At 46.8% G+C, this 15,697-nt stretch overlaps 1 protein-coding gene and 1 long non-coding RNA gene across 3 annotated transcripts in view; both read right to left on the minus strand.

Annotated features, from left to right (window-relative positions):
- LOC141102908 (uncharacterized) overlaps positions 1-15,697 on the minus strand; it is a 253,396-nt gene that overhangs the window by 131,416 nt on the left and 106,283 nt on the right. The window lies entirely within an intron of this gene.
- LOC141102911 (uncharacterized) overlaps positions 1-15,697 on the minus strand; it is a 31,351-nt gene that overhangs the window by 13,081 nt on the left and 2,573 nt on the right. Inside the window, exon 2 of the long non-coding RNA XR_012235214.1 lies at positions 12,659-12,820. This is a non-coding gene — a long non-coding RNA (uncharacterized lncRNA). The remainder of the gene's footprint in view (positions 1-12,658; positions 12,821-15,697) is intronic.

Consider the following 15,697-nt stretch of genomic DNA (forward strand, 5'->3'; position numbering starts at 1 on the left):
ACACTTGTAGTAACAAACTAGTATAGTTCTGATTGTGACCAGTGTGACAGAACTCACTGTCACTGTGTGTTTTTGAGGGGACTATGGCCCAGCAGAGAACGGGAGATTTGGTGGCTATTTGCCGCCTTCCGCAACCAGGAGAAGACGTCACCTCCAGACATTTGTGTTCGTGGTCGCCGGTTCATTGGAGCCGGGTGAGCACGGTATCTGTGGCCGGGCTCATGGAGTAATTTCCGGCTTCCTAAACCTATTGGCCCGGCTAGGCTAAATATATACGTTTATTCCACAAACAATGTACTTTTAGCTGATAAAGGCATATAAAAGATGGTGGTATGCCCAAAGCGTGAGGCCACGAGACTTGAGAACAAAATGGCATTGGGATAATGTAATGATGTGCCTATATATGTTGCATCCCTTCTCCCCATCCTCCCCCTCTTAATATTGTGTTTAAGTATGTTATGTCATGGCACGTAGGCAAAAGATGTGGAGACACATCCCAGCGGGGATGTGTAAGGAGGGGCTGCCTACTTGTCATAATCCCTTTATGTGTTTCATCTGTAGTTTCTATTTGAATGTACAAGTGTTGAGTTCCCATTGGTTCTTCCTTGTCCCCTACCCCCTCTATGACAAGGCTAAGGGGGGTGTCCCTAACTGCATTTAAAGGTGTATTTTTTGTACTTAATAAACAGTTTATGCTCTGCATGTTTAACCCTTAACATCTGTGTGGTTTGCCTCATGATTGGGGTTTAAGGGCTGGGTATGGCGAGTCTGCCGGCTGAGGGTGCGTTTGGAGAACAGGAGACACAGTTCTGGCAGAGGTGCCCAGATGGGGTATCCGAGATCCATCACAACCAGGATACTGACCCGGACATACACTATACTAGTAATGGCAGTAATCAGAGACTTATAATGTGACTGTGATAGTGTGGTGGGCAATCAGGGACTGGCACTGCACTGGCTGGGAAGGATGCTAACTGACACCACCTGACATCACTAGTGACCGTAATCAGTATTATTACTGTACACTGATACTGTACTAATGGCACTGGCTGAGTGACAGGGGTGATCAGGAGGGCAATCAAAGGGGTTAACTGTGTGCCTAACAAGCATATGTGTGCTGTGTTTACTCACAGACTGGCTGGCTTTCCTCCCCGATTTCAGCTCTGAATGGTAAATGAAATCAGGGAGTAAGAACAGGGCCGGATTAACATAGGGGCTGATGGAGCTGCAGCTCCAGGCCCCTGCCTTAAAATCGGCCCTCCCAGTCAGCAGTATAAGCCTGATTTCTCCTGTTCATAAACTTCTCTGGGACAGGAGAAGCTGTGTGTAAATGGAGGGGTGTCTGGCTGCATCTGTGTTGGCTCACTGTGTTTATTACAGTGTCAAAGTGCACAGTTCCCCCCCTACACAGGGCCAGATTAAGAGCATCATGGGCCTGGTGCTGAGAATTTCGGTGGGCCTTTTTATGGAAACAAAATGAAAATGCAAACAATTTTTCGCTAAAACGAATTAAATATACTCTCACCAGTAATACCAGCCGTGCAGCCTCTGAGCAGCAGCAACACCACCAATACCACCTGCTATGCGGTCTCTCACCAGCAGCAACATAGGGAGACCACATTTCCAAACTGTCATTTAGGGACATCCCCCTTTTCCCAAAAAAAGATGAGGGTGGAGGATGTAGTCTCGGGGTTGGCAGGGAAATCGGCAGTGGAGGTGATTTGTCAGGCAAATGGCTGGTGTTAGTACATAAAATCAATCATCCTGACACCATGCTTGATATGGTGTCAGGATGATCAAATTCCATTATTTCAGTTACTACATTGTAATATATAGTGAAATAGTTCAACTCACCATCGTGCAGAATTAGTGGGACCTGAGCTTGTCACTTGCCACCAGATGCAGCTTGTCACTTGCCACCCATAGCCTGCCACCAGATGTAGCGTATCACTTTCCACAGTTGCCTGCCACTAGATGCAGCATGTCACTTGCCACCAGCAGCCTGCCACCAGATACAGTGTGCCACTTGCAACCAGATACAGTGTGCCACTTTCTACCCACAGCCTGCCACCAGATACAATGTGCCAATTGCCACCAGCAGCCTGCCACCAGATACAGTGTGCCACTTGCCACTAGCAGCCAGCCACCAGATACAGTGTGCCACTTGCCAACAGCAGCCTTTCACCAGATACAGTGCGCCACTTGCCAACCACAGCCTGTCACCAGATACAGTGTACCACTTGCCACCAGCAGCCTGCCACTAGATACAGTGTGCCACTTGCCACCAGATACATTGTGCCACTTGCCACCAGATACAGTGTGCCACTTGCCACCAGCAGCCTGCCACCAGATACAGTGTGTCACTTGCCACCAGCAGCCTGTCACCAGATACATTGTGCCACTTGCCACCAGATACATTGTGCCAATTGCCACCAGATACAGTGTGCCACTTGCCACCAGCAGCCTGCCACCAGATACAGTGTGTCACTTGCCACCAGCAGCCTGTCACCAGATACATTGTGCCACTTGCCACCAGATACAGTGTACCACTTGCCACCAGCAGCCTGCCACCAGATACATTGTGCCACTTGCCACCAGATACAGTGTGCCACTTGCCACCAGCTCCCTGCCACCAGATACAGTGTGCCACTTGCCACCAGCAGCCTTCCATCAGATACAGTGTGCCACTTGCCAACCACAGCCTACCACCAGATACAGTGTGTCACTTACCACCAGCAGCCTTCCACCAGATAGTGTGCCACTTGCCACCAGCAGCCTACCACCAGATACATTGTGCCACTTGCCAGCCACAGCCTACCACCAGATACAATGTGCCACTTGCCACCGGCAGCCTGCCACCAGATACAGTGTGCCACTTGCCACCAGCAGCCTGCCACCAGATACAGTGTGCCACTTGCCAACCACAGCCTACCACCAGATACAGTGTGTCACTTACCACCAGCAGCCTTCCACCAGATAGTGTGCCACTTGCCACCAGCAGCCTGCCACCAGATACAGTGTGCCACTTGCCAACCACAGCCTACCACCAGATACAGTGTGTCACTTACCACCAGCAGCCTTCCACCAGATAGTGTGCCACTTGCCACCAGCAGCTTGCCACCAGATACAGTGTGCCACTTGCCACCAGCAGCCTGCCACCAGATACAGTGTGCCACTTGCCACCAGATACAGTATGCTACTTGCCACCAGCAGCCTGCCACCAGATAGTGTGCCACTTGCCAACCACAGCCTACCACCAGATACAGTGTGCCACCAGCAGCCTGTCACCAGATACAGTGTGCCACTTGCCACCAGCAGCCTGCCACCAGATACAGTGTGCCACTTGCCACTAGAAGCCTGCCACCAGATACAGTGTGTCACTTGCCACCAGCAGCCTGCCACCAGATACAGTGTGCCACTTGCCAACCACAGCCTACCACCAGATACAGTGTGCCACTTGCCACCAGCAGCCTGCCACCAGATACAGTGTGCCACTTGCCACCAGCAGCCTGCCACCAGATACAGTGTGCCACTTGCCAACCACAGCCTACCACCAGATACAGTGTGCCACTTGCCACCAGCAGCCTGCCACCAGATACAGTGTGCCACTTGCCAACCACAGCCTACCACCAGATACAGTGTGCCACTTGCCACCAGCAGCCTGCCACCAGATACAGTGTGCCACTTGCCACCAGCAGCCTGTCACCAGATACAGTGTGCCACTTGCCAACCACAGCCTACCACCAGATACAGCGTGTCACTTACCACCAGCAGCCTTCCACCAGATAGTGTGCCACTTGCCACCAGCAGCCTGCCACCAGATACAGTGTGCCACTTGCCACCAGATACAGTGTGCCACTTGCCACCAGCAGCCTGCCACCAGATACAGTGTGCCACTTGCCACCAGATACAGTGTGCCACTTGCCACCAGCAGCCTGCCACCAGATACGGTGTGCCACTTGCCACCAGCAGCCTTTCACCAGATACAGTGTGCCACTTGCCACCAGCAGCCTGCCACTTCCTCCAGGACTCTTCCAGGATGGGTAGAAGGGACAGGGCCTGCATAGTCAAACAAATCCCTGAAGCCCCCACCCCTCCTGATCTGGGATGGTATGGTTATTGATCAGACCAAGTTCTATAGAGGGTTGTGTGTACAGCCTTTGGGCTCACACTGGTTTGCTGCAGTTTGGGTGCACTGCTTGTGTATCTGCAGTTTTAGCTTGCAGTCCTATTGATTTTGGTGCGCTTTCAGAAAAAACATGCAACCTCATAGAAATCAATAGGACTGTGGGTAAAACGCAGGAAAACTGTGGATACACCAGCAATGGGCCAAAACACAGCAAAGCAGTGTGAACCCACCTAAAAGCACAAGGAGCCAAGTCTACATATTGACTGCAGTTATAAGAGCCATTGCTGAAGATAAAGGTAAAAGAGGGGGAGAGAAGGGAGATAAGAGTCCAGTCACTGAGCTCACACTTGGATGGTTGGAAGCTTATCACTCAGATATCTGTTCACCTTCTATCTGCCGGCTGCTCTGTTCATAATTTCCCAGCCCACACAGCTCCTTCACTGCACACAGAGAGAGAGGGGAGAGGGGAGGGGGAAGGCAGAGCCATTTGTGTAGGGGGGGAACTGTGCACTTTGACACTGTAATAAACACAGTGAGCCAACACAGATGCAGCCAGACACCCCTCCATTTACACACAGCTTCTCCTGTCCCAGAGAAGTTTATGGACAGGAGAAATCAGGCTTATACTGCTGACTGGGAGGGCCGATTTTAAGGCAGGGGCCTGGAGCTGCAGCTCCATCAGCCCCTATGTTAATCCGGCCCTGCCCCTACACAAATGGCTCTGCCTTCCCCCTCCCCTCTCCCCTCTCTCTCTGTGTGCAGTGAAGGAGCTGTGTGGGCTGGGAAATTATGAACAGAGCAGCCGGCAGATAGAAGGTGAACAGATATCTGAGTGATAAGCTTCCAACCATCCAAGTGTGAGCTCAGTGACTGGACTCTTATCTCCCTTCTCTCCCCCTCTTTTACCTTTATCTTCAGCAATGGCTCTTATAACTGCAGTCAATATGTAGACTTGGCTCCTTGTGCTTTTAGGTGGGTTCACACTGCTTTGCTGTGTTTTGGCCCATTGCTGGTGTATCCACAGTTTTCCTGCGTTTTACCCACAGTCCTATTGATTTCTATGAGGTTGCATGTTTTTTCTGAAAGCGCACCAAAATCAATAGGACTGCAAGCTAAAACTGCAGATACACAAGCAGTGCACCCAAACTGCAGCAAACCAGTGTGAGCCCAAAGGCTGTACACACAACCCTCTATAGAACTTGGTCTGATCAATAACCATACCATCCCAGATCAGGAGGGGTGGGGGCTTCAGGGATTTGTTTGACTATGCAGGCCCTGTCCCTTCTACCCATCCTGGAAGAGTCCTGGAGGAAGTGGCAGGCTGCTGGTGGCAAGTGGCACACTGTATCTGGTGGCAGGCTGCTGGTGGCAAGTGGCACACTGTATCTGGTGGCAAGTGGCACACTGTATCTGGTGGCAGGCTGCTGGTGGCAAGTGGCACACTATCTGGTGGAAGGCTGCTGGTGGTAAGTGACACGCTGTATCTGGTGGTAGGCTGTGGTTGGCAAGTGGCACACTGTATCTGATGGCAGGCTGCTGGTGGCAAGTGGCACACTGTATCTGGTGGCAGGCTGCTGGTGGCAAGTGGCACACTGTATCTGGTGGTAGGCTGTGGTTGGCAAGTGGCACACTGTATCTGGTGGCAGGCTGCTGGTGGCAAGTGGCACACTGTATCTGGTGGTAGGCTGTGGTTGGCAAGTGGCACACTGTATCTGGTGGCAGGCTGCTGGTGGCAAGTGGCACACTGTATCTGGTGGCAGGCTGCTGGTGGCAAGTGGCACACTGTATCTGGTGGTAGGCTGTGGTTGGCAAGTGGCACACTGTATCTGGTGGCAGGCTGCTGGTGGCAAGTGACACACTGTATCTGGTGGCAGGCTTCTAGTGGCAAGTGGCACACTGTATCTGGTGGCAGGCTGCTGGTGGCAAGTGGCACACTGTATCTGGTGACAGGCTGCTGGTGGCACACTGTATCTGGTGGTAGGCTGTGGTTGGCAAGTGGCACACTATCTGGTGGCAGGCTGCTGGTGGCAAGTAGCATACTGTATCTGGTGGCAAGTGGCACACTGTATCTGGTGGCAGGCTGCTGGTGGCAAGTGGCACACTGTATCTGGTGGCAAGCTGCTGGTGGCAAGTGGCACACTATCTGGTGGAAGGCTGCTGGTGGTAAGTGACACACTGTATCTGGTGGTAGGCTGTGGTTGGCAAGTGGCACACTGTATCTGGTGGCAGGCTGCTGGTGGCAAGTGGCACACTATCTGGTGGAAGGCTGCTGGTGGTAAGTGACACACTGTATCTGGTGGTAGGCTGTGGTTGGCAAGTGGCACACTGTATCTGGTGGCAGGCTGCTGGTGGCAAGTGGCACACTGTATCTGGTGGCAGGCTGCCGGTGGCAAGTGGCACATTGTATCTGGTGGTAGGCTGTGGCTGGCAAGTGGCACAATGTATCTGGTGGTAGGCTGCTGGTGGCAAGTGGCACACTATCTGGTGGAAGGCTGCTGGTGGTAAGTGACACACTGTATCTGGTGGTAGGCTGTGGTTGGCAAGTGGCACACTGTATCTGATGGAAGGCTGCTGGTGGCAAGTGGCACACTGTATCTGGTGGCAGGGAGCTGGTGGCAAGTGGCACACTGTATCTGGTGGCAAGTGGCACAATGTATCTGGTGGCAGGCTGCTGGTGGCAAGTGGTACACTGTATCTGGTGGCAAGTGGCACAATGTATCTGGTGACAGGCTGCTGGTGGCAAGTGACACACTGTATCTGGTGGCAGGCTGCTGGTGGCAAGTGGCACACTGTATCTGGTGGCAATTGGCACAATGTATCTGGTGGCAAGTGGCACAATGTATCTGGTGACAGGCTGCTGGTGGCAAGTGACACACTGTATCTGGTGGCAGGCTGCTGGTGGCAAGTGGCACACTGTATCTGGTGGCAAGTGGCACAATGTATCTGGTGGCAAGTGGCACACTGTATCTAGTGGCAGGCTGCTGGTGGCAAGTGGTACACTGTATCTGGTGACAGGCTGTGGTTGGCAAGTGGCGCACTGTATCTGGTGAAAGGCTGCTGTTGGCAAGTGGCACACTGTATCTGGTGGCTGGCTGCTAGTGGCAAGTGGCACACTGTATCTGGTGGCAGGCTGCTGGTGGCAATTGGCACATTGTATCTGGTGGCAGGCTGTGGGTAGAAAGTGGCACACTGTATCTGGTTGCAAGTGGCACACTGTATCTGGTGGCAGGCTGCTGGTGGCAAGTGACATGCTGCATCTAGTGGCAGGCAACTGTGGAAAGTGATACGCTACATCTGGTGGCAGGCTATGGGTGGCAAGTGACAAGCTGCATCTGGTGGCAAGTGACAAGCTCAGGTCCCACTAATTCTGCACGATGGTGAGTTGAACTATTTCACTATATATTACAATGTAGTAACTGAAATAATGGAATTTGATCATCCTGACACCATATCAAGCATGGTGTCAGGATGATTGATTTTATGTACTAACACCAGCCATTTGCCTGACAAATCACCTCCACTGCCGATTTCCCTGCCAACCCCGAGACTACATCCTCCACCCTCATCTTTTTTTGGGAAAAGGGGGATGTCCCTAAATGACAGTTTGGAAATGTGGTCTCCCTATGTTGCTGCTGGTGAGAGACCGCATAGCAGGTGGTATTGGTGGTGTTGCTGCTGCTCAGAGGCTGCACGGCTGGTATTACTGGTGAGAGTATATTTAATTCGTTTTAGCGAAAAATTGTTTGCATTTTCATTTTGTTTCCATAAAAAGGCCCACCGAAATTCTCAGCACCAGGCCCATGATGCTCTTAATCTGGCCCTGAGTAAGAACCAGCCAGATCTGCTTGGGTGTTTACTAACACACACAGATCTGTGCTGTCATTGGACACAGCAATCAGTAGACTCACAGCCAAAATCATTGGCTGCGAGTCTGCTGATGAACTTGTGCTGTGTCCAATCACAGCATGAGAGGCAGGGGGCGCACACATGCACCTGTAAAACAAGGAGTTCAGCTGCCTGGGGGAGCCTCCGGCCAGCAATAAAATTACTACTGGATGGTCGGCAAATGTATACTTGAATAACAATATATTTCAATACAAAGAGCAAGTCAATATGACTGCAAAAATAAAGAGTGCATGTCCCCTTAAATGTGAAAAAAAATCAAAATGGAATCAAAACATTATTCTCAAAAGAGGTGATGTGCTCAAACACACAGCACACAGAGGACACTTCGTCAGTAGAAGGGAGCACTATTCTTTGACAAAACACTTTGGCCGGAGTCTGACCAGTGACATCATTATGCCAGCCGATGTCTAACGGTGGTGCTTTACATGTCTCTTTACGATTATTGAGTTACTTTGTAAAGCACCACCATGGAGACGCCAGTGGGCCAGATCCCACTAAATGCATTTTGTCACAGAACGGAGCTCTCTTTCCTTGATGACATCTGTTCTGTGTGCAGTATGTTTGGCACATCAACTCTTTTGAAACAATTGTGTTTTCATTCTATCTAGAGCTTTTTTCACATTTAAGGGGACATACACTCTTTATTTTTGCAGTCATATTGACTTGTTCTTTGTACAGAAATATAATGCTATTTATTTGTACATTATGTTGATTCTTGATGCCACTTTCTGTTTATGCACTATTGTTGATTAACATTTATTGATATATTGTTTTGAATTAGATATTTTATCTTTGTACTTTCTGACTACTAATTTAAAGGGATTGCGCACCTATTTTTAGTTTATATTTCCTTTATTTTCACCTGGTGATTCTGCCAGTAGCACATTACCTGTCCTAGGGTGGCTACACTCACTCCTCCACTGTATCTGTGGATTGCCACCCAGACTGCCTTCTCTTTAATGACGGGTGTGGTACCATTGAAATGGCAAAATGCCAACTAACTGTTGCGCAAACCAATCAATATTGGGATTTTTTTTACCAAAAATATGTAAGAGAATACGTATTGGTCTAATATTATGAAGAAATTAGATTTTTTCTAATTTTTTATTGGATATGTTTGTATATCGTAAAAAAAGTATTGTTTTTTTATTTTAATATTTTTTTTTAATTTTCTGTTTTATTTGTTATAGTGCAAAAAAAATGCAGTGGTAATCAAATACCACCAAAAGCTATATTTGTGGGAAAAGAATTGATATCGATTTTTTCTGGGTACAGTGTTGCATAACCGCGCAATTGTCAGTTAAAGTAATGCAGTGCCGTATCACAAAAATGGCCTGGTCATGAAGGGGGGTAAACCTTCTGGAGGGCAAGTGGTTAAAATTATATCAAAGTCACCAAGTACCAAGTAATTACAGACCAGTTAGTTGAACTTCTATAGTTGGGAAGATACTTGAGAGTTTATTAAAATACCATATAGATGAATTTTTTCAAGAAAACAATATTTTAGCCAATAAACATTATGGATTCAAAAAGACAGTTGTTGTCAAACAAATCTGAATTATTTTCATGAGGAAATAAGCAAAAACTTAGACAAGGGAATGGCTATTGGTATAGTATAGTTGGATTTTGCAAAGGCGGTTGACACAGTTCCCCACACACAGCCAATATGTAAATTGAAGTCTACAGGCTTGGAAAATTCCGTTTGTAAATGGATAGAAAATTGGCTAAAAGAGCGAATTCAGGAAGTAGTGGTTAATGATTCTTTCTCTGAATGGTCTAAGTTTATCATTGGTGTACCCAGTGGCGACTGGTGCTCAAAATTTTTGGAAGGGTGCAAACAAACTGAAAAATTCTGAAAAAAACCCCATCAATCGCAGCCACTGTGCCATCAAACGCAGCCACTGTGCCCATCAAATGCAGCCACTGTGTCCATCAAACGCAGCCACTGTGCCATATCAAATGCTCCCACTGTCCCATCAAATACAGCCACTGTGCTCATCTTATGCAGCCACTGTGCCCATCTTATGCAGCCACTGTGCCCATCAAATGCAGCCTCATTGTGCGCCATAAAATGCAGCATCACTGTGTCCCATCAAATGCAGCCTCACTGTGTCCCATCAAACGCAGCCACTGTGCCATATCAAATGCTGCCACTTTGCCCCATCAAATACAGCTGCTGTGCCCATCTTATGCAGCCACTGTGCCCATCTTATGCAGCCACTGTGCCCATCTTATGCAGCCATTGTGCCTCATCAAATGCAATCTCACTGTGTCCCATCAAATGCAGCCTCACTGTGTCCCATCAAACGCAGCCACTGTGCCATCAAACGCAGCCTGTGTGCCATATCAAATGCTCCCACTGTGCCCATCAAATGCTGCCACTGTGCCCCATCAAATACAGCTACTGTGCCCGTCTTATGCAGCCACTGTGCCCATCCTTTGCAGCCACTGTGCCCATCTTATGCAGCCTCACTGTGTCCCATCAAATGCAGCCTCACTGTGCCCCATCAAAAGCAGCCTCACTGTGCCCCATCAAATGCAGCCTCACTGTGTCAGAGGTCCGCTCCTCCTGCTTCCTCAGGGGCACTGGAACAGGGAAAACCAGAAAAGACATCTAACTCGAATGTCAATCAAAGCACCTGGCCATAGTAATACATACTACGGGTGCTAGGCGGAAGCTGTTCAGCATGATGGAATGTGCTGCAAGGAGGGACAAAAGCCCGCAAATGAAGCGTCTTGTCTGCAATCTCGCGATTGCATAGATGTGGTACTTCCCATAGTGCACTGTGTCCAGCGCCCGAACACAGTGCACTTAAGGACCTTTTTTTCTATTTTTTTTTTTTTTTAAGGGACATTTAAAAAAAAAAAAAATTTTGTGGCTGCCTGGAGAGCCACCACTGGGTGCACCTCAAGGTACAGTGTTGGGACCCTTATTTTTAACCTATTTATAAATGATAAATTAGCTCTCTTCATCAGCGACAAACTCTGATGAAGAGAGCTTGACGCGTTAACCTTTGGATACTACAAAGGCTTCCCATACCACTGTCTGAGGACTGTGGATCTTGAAGTGATCTTGTTGGCAGCATTGTATTTGCCTTTGCTTGCCAAAAGCTTGTAAGTAGAATACTTTTAAAGCGGTTGTATACCGCTTTATAAAAAAACCCCAAAAAACCTGTAAGGCAAAGGCATAATGAGCTAGTAAGCACCGCAAACTGGCTCATTATGAAATACTTACCTTAGAATGAGACGTCGGTATCTAACCCCGGTCCATGCTGAGGGAGATGACATTTTGCCCTCGGCGTGTCTTCCGGGTTTGGGGCTCTGGCACTGTGAGTGGCTGGAGCCGCGATGACGTCACTCCTGCGCATACGCATGGGAGTCTTCTTCAGCCGGGCATTCGAAGCGCATGCGCTGCTGACATGAGCGGCTGCATACATAGTGAATATCTCCTAAACCGTAAAGGTTTAGGAGATATTCATTTTACCTACAGGTAAGCCTTATTATAGGCGTACCTGTAGGTAAAAATTTTAAAAAATGGATATACAACCACTTTAAATTCTAAATAAATAATTATGTTGGTAATGCACAAGTCGGTGCACACTCTCTTTTGTATTATTTTCATCACTACTAATCTCCTGGCTTCATTTCCATGCCGGAAGGAGACTAGGACCTGGGAATATGATCATCTACAGCAGGGATATGCAATTAGCGGACCTCCAGCTGTTGCAAAAAGTCCCATCATGCCTCTGCCTCTGGGTGTCATGCTTGTGGGAGTCTTGCTATGCCTCATGGGAGTTGTAGTTCTTCTGCAATAGCTGGAGGTCCGCTAATTGCATATCCCTGATCTATAGGGATTCTGGGGTGCTTACTTATTGCTATGACTACCTTTTAAACAGGTAATACAAAGAAATATGAGGTAGGAAAATAAAATATCATCATGAAAGAATGTGTAAACCCAGCATTTCATATTCCTGATCCGTGCCTGCTGTACCATGTACTTGTATGAGAAAGTATCCTGTTCTCTTTGTATTGCTTCCTTTGTGTGAAATTCCTGCCACTCCCTCTGAATGTCCCTCCCTCAGAACTGACCACACTAGCCATGAGAGCACAGCATGGCCTGTTCTCTAGCTGTCTCTGCTCTCCTCCAATGATCAGACCTGTCCTGACACCGCCCCCGCACAGCCATTCACTGGGAAGCTCAGTGTCCTGTTGTTTCTCCTCCCCCAGCTCTCATGCAGTTGAGAACAGAGGGAATGTGATCACTTGTAAAAAATGGAAAAAAAATATATATATATATATATATTTAAAAGGTATCTATACAAAAATGTTTTGCCTTTAATTTCTATTTTAAACGGAATTGGTTATTTTACAAGATGACGGTTTACATATACTTTAAGTATCTCAAGGAAGAAAAAAAATGTGAAGTCATATTAACAGACATTAATAAGGTTCAGAAATATTTTTTGTGATCTAATGCTCATTGCTTAAAAAGGAATTAAACACAGATAATATCTGTAAGCTTCTGGAGCCTATACATCACAACTATCCTGTTAATGTAAAGATAAGTATGGAGATTCTATAAACCCACAGCATATCATCAGCAAGACCAAACACAACACTTACATTTTTGTTGACAGTATCCCCACTTCTTATCCTTATGATAATCCGCTGTTGTAGCGCACCAGAGGTGCCCAAAAAAGGTTCCTTCCTTAGTACAATCTGAATATGACTTGGATTTATAAATAAATGGGAAGACACAGGGCTGACCACCTACAGTATAAGTCTCTGTGGAAAAAAGTATAACAGAGTTACCAAGCAAGAGAAAATAATATACAGAAGTCCTTCTCTATAAACATAATGATAAAAAAACGTATCAAGGAAGAGTAAAAAGAGTAATAATGCAAGGAATCCCATACTAGCCATCAGAGCTTTTATAGTGTAGAAGAACCATGACTGCTGAGAACTATTGGCTTAGTTAACTGTAACCTAAATACATATAAAAACGTGAAACCTGTCCAAATAATAAACACATTAATGCCTTTGGGGGCCATTTTAGGTACACAAAAAGGACCCCAAACACCTCATTTTCTATGAAGCAGATAAGGTCAGCAGACATTGGAGGGGATCGAACCTTTAGACCCCTTTTCACACTGGAGGCAGTTTTCAGGTGTTTTAGCTCTAGAAATAGCGCCTATAAAGTGCCTGAAAACTGCCTCCTATGCCACCTGAATGTGAAAGCCCGAGTGCTATCACATTGGGGCGGTGCGCTTGCGGGACGCTAGAAAAAGTCCTGCAAGCAGCATCTTTGGGACGGTTTGGGAGCGCTGTATACACCACTCCCAAAATGCCTCTACCCATTGCAATTAATGGGCAGTGCGTTCGAAGCACCTAAAAAGCACTTCGGAAGCGCTGCAACATGGGTGTTTTTAATCCCTTCTTCGGCCGCTAGCGGGGGTTAAAAGCACCCTGCTAGTGGCAGAAAAGTGCCGCTTAAACAGCAGTAAAGCGCCGCTAAAATGAGCGGCGCTTTACCGCTAACGCATGGGTGGCCCCAGTGTGAGAGGGGTCTAAAACGGAGATCTCCCATAATGAAAGGAGGTGGATAATTGCTTTATATCTAATTGTCATATGACAGCCTCCCGTGATCGCGCCCGCTACTGGGAACACAGACTGAGGTAAAGAGCCAATTAGCGGCTTTTTACAACGTGATCAGCTGTGTCCAATCACAGTGGATCACAAAGTCAACAGAAGCTGGTTACCGACTCTCTTCACCGTTCCTTCTCACGTTGTCAGCGCGTGGAGGAGAGGAGCAAAGAGCCAGTAATCGGCTTCTGCAAAAGTGCTACTAATCTGTGTCCACCACTGCTGCCAATTTGTGCCCACTGCTGCCAGTCAGTGCCACCTATCAGTGCCCCTCAGTGTCACATATCAGTGTCTATCAGTGCCGCCTCATCAGTGCCGCCTCATCAGTGCCTCTTCATCAGTACCCACCAGTACTGCCTCATCAGTGCCCATCAGTGCTGCTTCATCAGTGAAAAAGAAAAATTACCTGTTTGCAAATTTAATAACAAACTTTGAAATTATTATTTTTTTCAAAATGTTCGGTCTTTATATGTTTATTTACAAATAATAATAAAAAAAAAACAGCGGTTATTAAATACAAACAAAAGAAAGCTCTATATGTGTGAAAAAAATGATAAAATGTTTGTTTTGGTACAGTGTTGCATGACCGCGCAATTGTCATTCAAAATGCGACAGCGCTGAAATCTGAAAATTGGCCTTGGCAGGAAGGGGGTGAAAGTGCAGTCATTAAACCCTGATTTAACTATTGGTTTTAATGATTTTATCTTTAATGGTATATACTTTTACATCACAGTTTTGTGATATTTTTTTAGGAATTTTAAGGTATTTTCCAACTGAAATAAAATGTATACCCTTTTTTCTTATAATCTTTTGGAGCAGCTTGTAGAGGCAGTAGTTCCTATATTTTACCACAAGATGTTGCTAGTGATAAGTACAATACAATGAATGGAGAAAAAGTCTTAGCAAATAATAAATGCAGCTAATTGGATTTTATATCTTGCTATTTGCTTTTGGTTTTTAGTCATGTCTTATGTAAACATTTAAAATAATCACATTTTGTTGCTTTTAAAAATTACACAATATCCTGACCGAAAACAAAAATGTAATATCTTGCAGGATACCAGTCCTTAGTGGTGGTTGCATTCATTTTCTTTTTCAGGCTTGTTTTCCTTCATTTTCATAAACAAAAAAAAATTATTAACACTCAGTGTATTTAAAATGGAAAAGCCGCACAATATCCAAATATAGGATCAAAAACATATACTAAAAATAGATGTGCTATCTCTTTAACCTCTTACCCACTGGGCACTTAAACCCCCTTCCTAACTAGACCAATTTTCAGCTTTCGATGCTCTCACGTTTTGAATGACAATTACTCAGTCATGCAACACATTACCTATATGACATTTTTGTCCTTTTTTTCCACACAAATAGAGCTTTCTTTTGGTGGTATTTAATCACCGCTGGGTTGGTTTTTTTGCGCTATAAAAGAAAAAACACAAAAAATTCTGTAAAATAATTATTTTTTCTTGGTTTCTGTTATAAAATTTTGAAAATTGGTAATATTTCACCCGGCCCCTAATCATGCAGGGTGCCGGACGCATGGATTCCTATGGGATTTTTTTTTTTTTTTTTAGAAGCACGTGATTAGAGCCAGAGACTCTAATTGGCTCCAAAAGAGGGTGGGCTTGGGGTGCAGAGCACTGCGCTCTGAGCCCACCCAGTTGTGTGACAATAGCGAGACCCGATTGGCCAGGGAGTCTTAGGACTCCTGGCCAATCGGGTCTCAGGACAGGAAGTGGGAGGAGAAGCAACAGCCCTACCATCTGCCCCCTAAGGTAAGGAGGCCTCTGATCGCCACCTTCCCATCCATATCCCGTATTGCCACCTTCCTGTCCATGTCCGGCGGGTGGGGGTGGAGTTGGTTTGCCGCCCCCAATAAATATTGAGCACCAGCTGCCACTGGACTCCGTACTACAAGTCCCAGCCTGCTATGGCAAGCTCACCTTGCCAAGGCATGCTAGGGTGTGAGATTTGTAGTTCCACAGCAATTATTTTATAGGTTATACAAAAGGTGTG

This window comes from Aquarana catesbeiana, linkage group LG07, assembly GCF_042186555.1.
Source record: "Aquarana catesbeiana isolate 2022-GZ linkage group LG07, ASM4218655v1, whole genome shotgun sequence".
Lineage (NCBI taxonomy): Eukaryota > Metazoa > Chordata > Amphibia > Anura > Ranidae > Aquarana > Aquarana catesbeiana.